The sequence below is a fragment of the Bison bison genome, unplaced genomic scaffold (genome assembly GCF_000754665.1).
Source record: "Bison bison bison isolate TAMUID 2011002044 unplaced genomic scaffold, Bison_UMD1.0 scf7180017864331, whole genome shotgun sequence".
Lineage (NCBI taxonomy): Eukaryota > Metazoa > Chordata > Mammalia > Artiodactyla > Bovidae > Bison > Bison bison.
Window position 1 is genome coordinate 2,611,330 of NW_011494903.1, and position 9,188 is coordinate 2,620,517.

The window sequence follows — 9,188 nt, forward strand, 5'->3', positions numbered from 1 at the left end:
CCCCCCCCGCCCCCGCCATCACCCCCACTCCCACAGCTGGAAGGAAGCAGGAAAATGAAGAATTTGTGAATTGAATTTTGCCAATAATCATGTGACTTCAAACTCCAGAAAGGGATACACTTCTCCAAATACCCAGATTGCTGTCTTGTGAGACCTTGTGAAACTCACTTAAGTCCTGCCTGGTCTCTTGCTCACAGAACCTGTGAGGTAATAAATGTATGTTTTGAGTAGCTAAGTTTTGGTAATTGTTTTACAGTAGTGGAAAATGAATACAAACTCTACATCAATAAATGTACGAATACACAACTGACTTAGATAAAGTGGGGAAACCTACTGACTTAAATTACCGAGCCTGATGTAAAAACAATCTAAACCGGCCTATATCTTTTTTAAAAAATGAATTTGTATATTGAAAATTTCTACTGAAGAAACTAGTCTAGGTCCATATAGCTTTATTTGTAAAATCTGTCAAACACTTAAGGATGAAACAATATCAACCCAGATAAACTCTTTCAAAATATATAGGAGGAGGGAATAATTTATTTTATAAGAATAGATTATCCCAATACCAAAATAAGATCAAGATATTGTAAGAAAAGACAACTACAGAACCATACCTAAGAAGACACAAATAAAATTATTTTAAAAAATGGCAAATAATAAATCAAGCTCAGCAATACATAAAAAGCATAATATATCATGACTGAGGTTTATCTCAGGAATGCAATATTGACTCAACATTTGAACAAGTAAAGTTTATTTCAGGAATATAAGCTTTGTTTAATGTTAAAAACCAATTAATATCATTTACCATATCAGAAGACTGAAAAAAAATTTTTTTTATTATGTCAATAGATAAAAGAAAGACTTCTCATGATATTCAACACTTATTCATAATGAAAACTCTACAAATTAGGAACATAAGGAAATTTTCTTAATAAGAGACATCTATGATAAATCTATAGCTATACATCAAACTTAACTTTGAAATATTGAATGCTTTCTCCGTAAGATGGGGAGTAAGACAAAAATGTTCTTTCATAAATTTTACTTGACATTACACTGGTGGGCCTAACCAGTTTAATTGGACAAAAAAATACATACAAATTGGAAAGAAGTATAAACTTGTCTTCACAGATAATGTAATCATTTATGTAGAATATCTCAATCTATAAACAACTACTAGATCTAATAAGTGAATTTAGCAAACTTTCAAAATACAAGTCCAATGTACAAAAGTCAATCGTATATCTATATTATAGGCATATATATATATATATAATGGCCTTCCCTGGTGGCACAGACTGTAAAGAATCTGCCTGCGATGCAGGACACCTGGGTTCAGCCCCTGAGTCGGGAGGATCCCCTGGAGAAGGAAATGCAACCCACTCCAGTATTCCTGGAGAATTTCATGGATAGAGGAGCCCGGTGGGCTGTAGTCTACAGTATCCCAATGTCGCTGGACATTATTGAGTGACTAACACTTTCACTTTCATATTATAGTGACCAAACATTGGATAATGAAATTGCTTATTTGGAAATGGCAATCCACTCCAATATTCTTGACTAGAGAATCGCATGGTCAGAGGAGCCTGGTGGGCTGTTGTCCATAGGGTTGCACACAGTCGGATAGGACTGAAGCGACTTAGCATGCACGCATTCATTGGAGAAGGAAATAGCAACCCACTCCAGTATTCTTGCCTGGAGAATCCCAGGGACGCGGGAGTCTGGCAGGCTGCCATCTATTGGGTTGCACAGAGTGGGACATGACTGAAGCAACTTAGCAGCAGAAGCGGCATGTGAAGAAATGCCTTCATAGATTTGGGGATTTTCAGCAGAGAGAGTAATATGTGAATGGATTCATCTCCATTTATTGTATATTTTGCTGGCTATATCCTTTTCTTGTATTCACAATTGATTATAACTGCATTTCCACTCCTGTTTTGTCATAAGTATTTAATGGTAAGTTAAAAGAGGTCATAACTTAAGGTGCTAATTAAACGTCATATTTAATCTAAAATCTGATCCTTTTAAAGTAAAATAGTTATTCTTAAAATAATCTTGATGAATACATTTTTTGACATATATGATTTTAAGATAAATTTTGCCTAGTGTCATTTACTTGACTAATGTATATAAGCACATCTTTGTAATTCAGGAACTGGTAGAGCTAGCTGAGGTTTAAGGAATTACTTTCTAAGTGCTAGGATTGGGACAATAAAGGAAGAATATTAAAATGACTTCCTAAAGACATAATTTCTTAACAGTTGCATGCAGTTTGTAATTATATAGAATTAGTAATTTGTCCTCTCTACAGAAAATGTTGGGATTAGTGGCTATATTAAGCAAATGGAGGAATTACCAAATTGCACTAGAGGAAAAAGAAAAGGGCAATTTATTTCTCCTTAATTTTAGACATAATTTCCCCAAAGTAATTACTTGCAGATTAAGTCTCCTATGCTTTTCATCACATTTGGCACCAGATGATAATCTGGTTGAGTTCACCTTCTTGGGGGGTAAGAAAGAGACTTGTATAACATACACACACACGTACAAACCAAATTAGATTTAGGTGTAGAAGTTAATTCCATATGTGATGTGTAAGCATGACTAAAACTGTAACTGCATTGAAGACACAATCTGCTACAAAAATAGCCAGCTCATCTGCTTGAACTCAGATATTAGTGTCTTTTGTCCTTTGACTTGAAAGAAACATACAGTTATCTTCCAGGAATATTAAGATGATAAAATATTGCATTTGAGTAGAAAATTTCCTTTTTTGTAGAGTAAAATTATTGAAAGAAACGTTCTTCATCATGCAGCTTCTAATTTATAGGAAAATAATGAATTACATATATGGAAATGCTTTTTCTAACATTAGTTTAAGAGCTTGACACAAACTAGAATTAATTACATAGTTGACAAACAGCAGAAGTCAAAGACCTTGAAGGCTGTGATTAAAAAAACACAAAAGCTAAGCAATTCAAGCAAAACAAAACAAAACCTCTGTAAATAATCACTATGGCCAACGCTTGAGGTTTTTCCTCACTTATGAGGTGAAAAATCATGGCACTCATAGTGAGTTTTGCTTTATGTACACACATAAAAATTGTTGAATTGCCAAGTTTTGTAAGTTTCCAAGGAATAACACAAGGCTATGAGGAGGAAGTCAGTTCTATTCTCAGAATGATGGTATGAGTAGGTCTCCAGGGTTAACCAGAAAGCTTGCCTAGAAGAACTCAGTGCTAACTAAGCTGAGACAGACTTTACATGAGATTGGAAAGAAAATCAGGAAAAGCAATTTTGCTAGCAAGAGGCTATAAGGGAGTGATGATGAGATAAAAATTAAAAGTAACCAGGTAGAAAGCCAAATGATGAAGAGCATATGGGTAATTACAGAAAGATCAGGTGGCAAGCAAGGATTGAATCTTTATTGACAGCATTGTTAGAATTGAATGTAGGGCATTCTATGGGGATAAACCTTTTGTTCTATACGTGGTAACTATTTTGAGTCTGATTTTTCTCATCATGATCAGACATGATATCATATCAGATATCATGATCAGACATGATAATAATATCAGTTTCTCTCTATGGATAGAATACTTAATGTCTTGTGCGAGGACTTTAATGTCAGGGTCACTTAAGAGCCCCAGACTGTGCTTAGCAAATGAAGAGCCTCAGGTCTAGGATGCTAGAGTAGACATGAATTGCTTTCAAATGCTGACTTTACACACACGTGTCATTGTTCAGTCGCTAAGTTATGTCTGACTCTTTGTGACCCCATGGACTGCAGCATGCCAGGCTCCCTGTCCTTCACTATCTCCTGGAGTTTGTGCAAATTCATGTCCAGTGAGTCAGTGATGCTATCTAGCCATCTCATCCTCTGTTGCCGTCTTCTCCTTTTGCCTTCAATCTTTCCCAGCATCAGGGTCTTTTCCAATGACTTGGCTCTTCACATCAGGTGGCCAAAATATTGGAGCTTCAGCTTCAGCAATAGTCCTTCCAGTGAATATTCAGGCTTTATTTCCTTTAGGATTGACTGGTTTGATATGTACATATCACAATTTAGAGTATGTATAGATGAATGGTGATTGAGGAGATGACTTGGAGAGAAGTAGACAGATGCAAAGTTTGGGTGTCAATAACAGGCAAGAGATGGGTGAACAAAGCCGAGAGAGAGTCAGGATGAGATAATGTCAGATTAAGGTTATACCAAAAAGGAAAAATTAAGATAAGACATAATTATAAAACAGACATTTAAAGATAAGTTTGTTTATCTAGAATATAGAAGTGACTATTAAAAAATGAGAGGGTTATTGTTACCATCTTTCTAAATTCCATATATATGCATCAGTATACTGTATTGGTGTTTTTCTTTCTGGCTTACTTCACTCTGTATAATAGGCTCCGGAAAGATGGTAACAATAACCCTGTATATGAGACAGCAAAAGAGACACTGATGTATAGAACAGTCTTTTGGACTCTGTGAGAGAGGGAGAGGGTGGGATGATTTGGGAGAATGGCATTGAAACATGTATAATATCATATATGAAACAAGTCGCCAGTCCAGCTTCGATGCATGATACTGGATGCTTGGGGCTGGTGCACTGGGACGACCCAGAGGGATGGTATGGGGAGGGAGGAGAGAGGAGGGTTCAGGATGGGGAACACATGTATACCTGTGGTGGATTCATTTCAATATTTGGCAAAACCAATACAATAATGTAAAGTTTAAAAATAAAATTTAAAAAAAAAGTGAGAAGGAACCTAGAGTAGACCTCCATAAGGAGGCAGAAGTCTGTGCTCAGAAAACTATGAAGTACTGATAAAAGAAATCAAAGATGACACAAACAGATGGAGAGATAGAACATGTTCTTTGATTGGAATAATCAATATTTTGAAAATGATTGTGCTCTCCAAAGTAATCTACAGATTCAGTGCAATCCCTATAAAACTACTAATGGCATTTTTCACAGTATTATAATACAAAATATTTACAGTTTGTATGGAAACACAACAGCCAAATCAATCCTGAGAAAGAAGAATGGAGCTAGAAGGATCAGGCTTCCCAACCTCAGACTATACTACACAGCTACAGAAATCAAGACAATATGATTCTGGCGCAAAAACAGAAATATAGATCAGTGGAACAGGGTACAAAACCCAGAGATAAACCCACACACCTATGATGAGGTAAAGGAGTATATGGCAAAGGAAGCAAGAATATACAATGGAGAAAAGACAGTCTCTTCAATCGGTTGTGATGATAAAAATGGACAGCTATGTGTGAAAGGATAAAGCAGAATACTACCTAACACTATACAGAAAAATAAATTCAAAATGGATTAAAGATCTAAATGTAAGAGAAGACACTATAAAACTCTTAAATGCAAACATAGGAAAAATACTCTTTGACATAAATCACAGCAAGATCTTTTTTAAGCCATGTTCTAGAGTAATGAAAATAAAAGCAAAAATAAACAAATGGGACCCAATTAAATTTAAAAGCTTCTGTCTAGCAAATGAAACCATAAACAAAACAAAAAGACAGCCCTCAGAAGGGGAGAAAATAATTGCTAATAAAGCGACTGACAAGGGATCACTTTCAGAATTAATATAAACAGCTCATGCAGCTCAATATCAAAACAACAAACAACCCAATCAAAAAATAGATGCCTAAATAGACTTTTCTCCAAAGAAGCTATACAGATGGCCAAGAGACACATGAAAACCATGAATTATTAGAGAAATGAAAATAAAAACTACAATGAGATATCACCTCATGCTAGTCGGAATGGCCATCATCACAAAATCTACAAACAATAAATACTGGAGAGGATGTGGAGAAAAGGGATCCCTCTTGCACTGTTGGTGGGAATGTGAATTGGTACAGCCACTATGGAGAACATTATGGAGGTCCCTTACAAAAGTAAAAATAGAACTACCATGTCCATGTTCCCCAGCAATCCCAGTACTGCGCATATACTCAGAGAAAACCATAATTAGAAAAGTCATATGTGCTCTGATGTTCATTGCAGCACTATTTACAAGAGCCAGGACATGGAAATAATTTAAATGTCCATCAGCAGAGGAATGGATAGAGAGGATATGGTACATATACACAATGGAACATTACTCAGCTATAAAAAGGAACAAAATTGGGTCCTTTGTGGTGATATGGATGAGTCTGTCGTAGGGTGAAGTAAGTCAGAAAGAGAAAAACAAATATCATATGTTAAAACATGTATGTGTAATCTAGAAAAATGATACAGGTGCAGGAATAGAGACCCAAATGTAGAAAATGGATGTGTGATACATTCGGGGGGACAGAGGAGGGTGGGACAAACTGGGAGATTAGGATTGGCATATACACACTAATTAAAAGACGCTTACTTCTTGGAAGAAAAGTTATGACCAACTTAGATAGCATATTTAAAACCAGAGACATTACTTGGCCAACAAAGGTCCGTCTAGTCAAGGCTATGGTTTTTCCAGTGGTCATATATGGATGTGAGAGTTGGACTATAAAGAAAGCTGAGCACTGGTGGACTGATGCCTTTGAACTGTGGTGTTGGAGAAGAGTCTTGAGAGTCCCTTGGACTGCAAGGAGATCCAACCAGTCCATTCTGAAGGAGATCAGCCCTGGGATTTCTTTGGAAGGAATGATGCTACAGGTGAAACTCCAGTACTTTGGCCACCTCATGTGAAGAGTTGACTCATTGGAAAAGACTCTGATGCTGGGAGGGATTGGGGGCAAGAGGAGAAGGGGAGGACAGAGGATGAAATGGCTGGATGGCATCACTGACTCGATATATGTGAGTCTGAGTGAATTCCGGGAGTTGGTGATGGACAGGGAGGCCTGATGTGCTGCAGTTCATGGGGTTGCAAAGAGTCGGACATGACTGAGCGACTGAATTGAACTGAACTAATACACACTAATACGTATAAAATAGTAGCTTGTAAGAAGCTGCTGTATAGCACAGGGAGCTCAGCTCAGTGCTCTGTGGTTACCTAGAGGGGTAGGATGCAGGGTGAATGAGGTCCATGAGGGAGGGGGTATATGTATACATCTATTTGATTTACTTTGTTGCATAGCAGAAGCTAACAAAATGTTATAAATCAATTATACTCCAATTAAAACAATGAGAGGGAAAAATCCTATATTGTCAAAGCTGATTAATATTTTGAATGCTAAGGAGTTCTGAGGAAAGTACTTATAATTCCCTACAACCTGATGTGAACAATGTAACTAATAAAATATTTACTTGGGTTACACATTGCTGAAGATAAATCTGTTATTAAACATAATTTGTGTGTTTAGATTAATTGTGCCTAATTAAGGTTTAAGAGAGAAGTATCACTTGAATTTAGGGCTTACTCATGCTCTGGGAACACTACCAAGCAAGCAGGAAAAAGTCTTTTTAGGAAGTCTTTAAGAGGTCATAAATTGTAAGAGCTGCTTCACTTTTGGAAACCAGGATAGAAATACAGGATACCCATGTGCAGAAGGATTTTAACTCAACATCGTTAATATTCTTCACACCTAAAACTTTTGTCCCCTATCATGACTAGACTTTTGGTATATCTCCTAAGATGTTTTCCTTTATAGCTGGCTCCACTCTACTATGGGCTTCCCAAGTGGCACAGTGGTAAAGAATCTGCCTGTCAATGCAGGAGGCACAAGAGACACAGGTTCAATCACTGGGTCAGGAAGATCCAAGAGGAGGGCATGGCAACCCACTCCAGTATTCTTGTCTGGAAAATTCCACGGATAGAGGAGCCTGGTGGGCTACAGTCCACAGGGTTGCAAAAAGTGACATGACTGAGCACACAAACACACACAGACACCACTACTATAGAATGACATTTCCTGGTAGACACCTTTCACTTGCTCTTCAAAGCCTTCCTCTAAACTAGCATGGCTTATAGTAAGGGCTCTCACAATATAGCTCATGATAAAGTCCACAATCCAGTCATCATGACCTAAGCTGAGTCCCCCAGTGCTAGGCTTTCTTTACATACTTTGAGCATCATCTTCATCCATGTGGAGCATTTTTCTGGGTTACTCTTCAATGAAGGCGTCCTTGACCTCTCACTTAGCCCTCAGTTTGAGTGAATCATGGCACTCACTTCACTGTGTTATCATTCTCTTTTTTAATCTGGTCCCTTGACTTGAATTGACTCACCTAGAGACAGACATCCTGGAATGCAAAGTCAAGTGGGCCTTAGGAAGCATCACTATGAACAAAGCTAGTGGAGCTGATGGAATTCCGGTTGAGCTATTTCCTAAAAGATGATGCTGTGAAAGTGCTGCACTCAATATGCCAGCAAATATGGAAAACTCAGCAGTGGCCACAGGACTGGAAAAGGTCAGTTTTCATTCCAATCCCAAAGAAAGGCAATGCCAAAGAATGCTCAAACTACCACACAATTGCACTCATCTCACATGCTAGTAAAGTAGTGCTCAAAATTCTCCAAGCCAGGCTTCCACAGTAGTGAACTGTGAACTTCCAGATGTTCAAGCTGGTTTTAGAAAAGGCAGAGGAACCGAGATCAAATTGCCAATATCTGTTGGATCATCAAAAAAGCAAGAGGGTTCCAGAAAAACATCTGCTTTGTTGACTGTACCAAAGCCTTTGACTATTTGGACCACAACAAACTCTGGAAAATTCTTCAAGAGATGGGAATACGAGAACACCTGACTTGCTTCTTGAGAAATCTGTATGCAGATCAGGAAGCAATAGTTAGAACTGGACATGGAACAACAGACTGGTTCCAAATAGGAAAAGGAGTACGTCAAGGCTGTATACTGTCACCCTGCTTATTTAACTTATATGCAGAGTACATCATGAGAAATGCTGGGGTGGATGAAGCACAAGCTGGAATCAAGATTGCCAGGAGAAATATCAATAACCTCAGATATACAGATGATACCACCCTTATGGCAGAAAGCAAAGAAGTAAAGAGTCTCTTGATGAAAGTGAAAGAGGAGAGTTAAAAAGTTGGCTTAAAACTTAACATTCAGAAAACTAAGATCATGGCATGTGGTCCCATCACTTCATGGGAAATAGATGGGGAAACAGTGGAAACAGTGGCTGATTTTATTTTTTTGGACTCCAAAATTCCTGCAGATGGTGACTGTAGCCATGAAATTAAAAGACACTTGCTCCTTGGAAGCAAAGTTA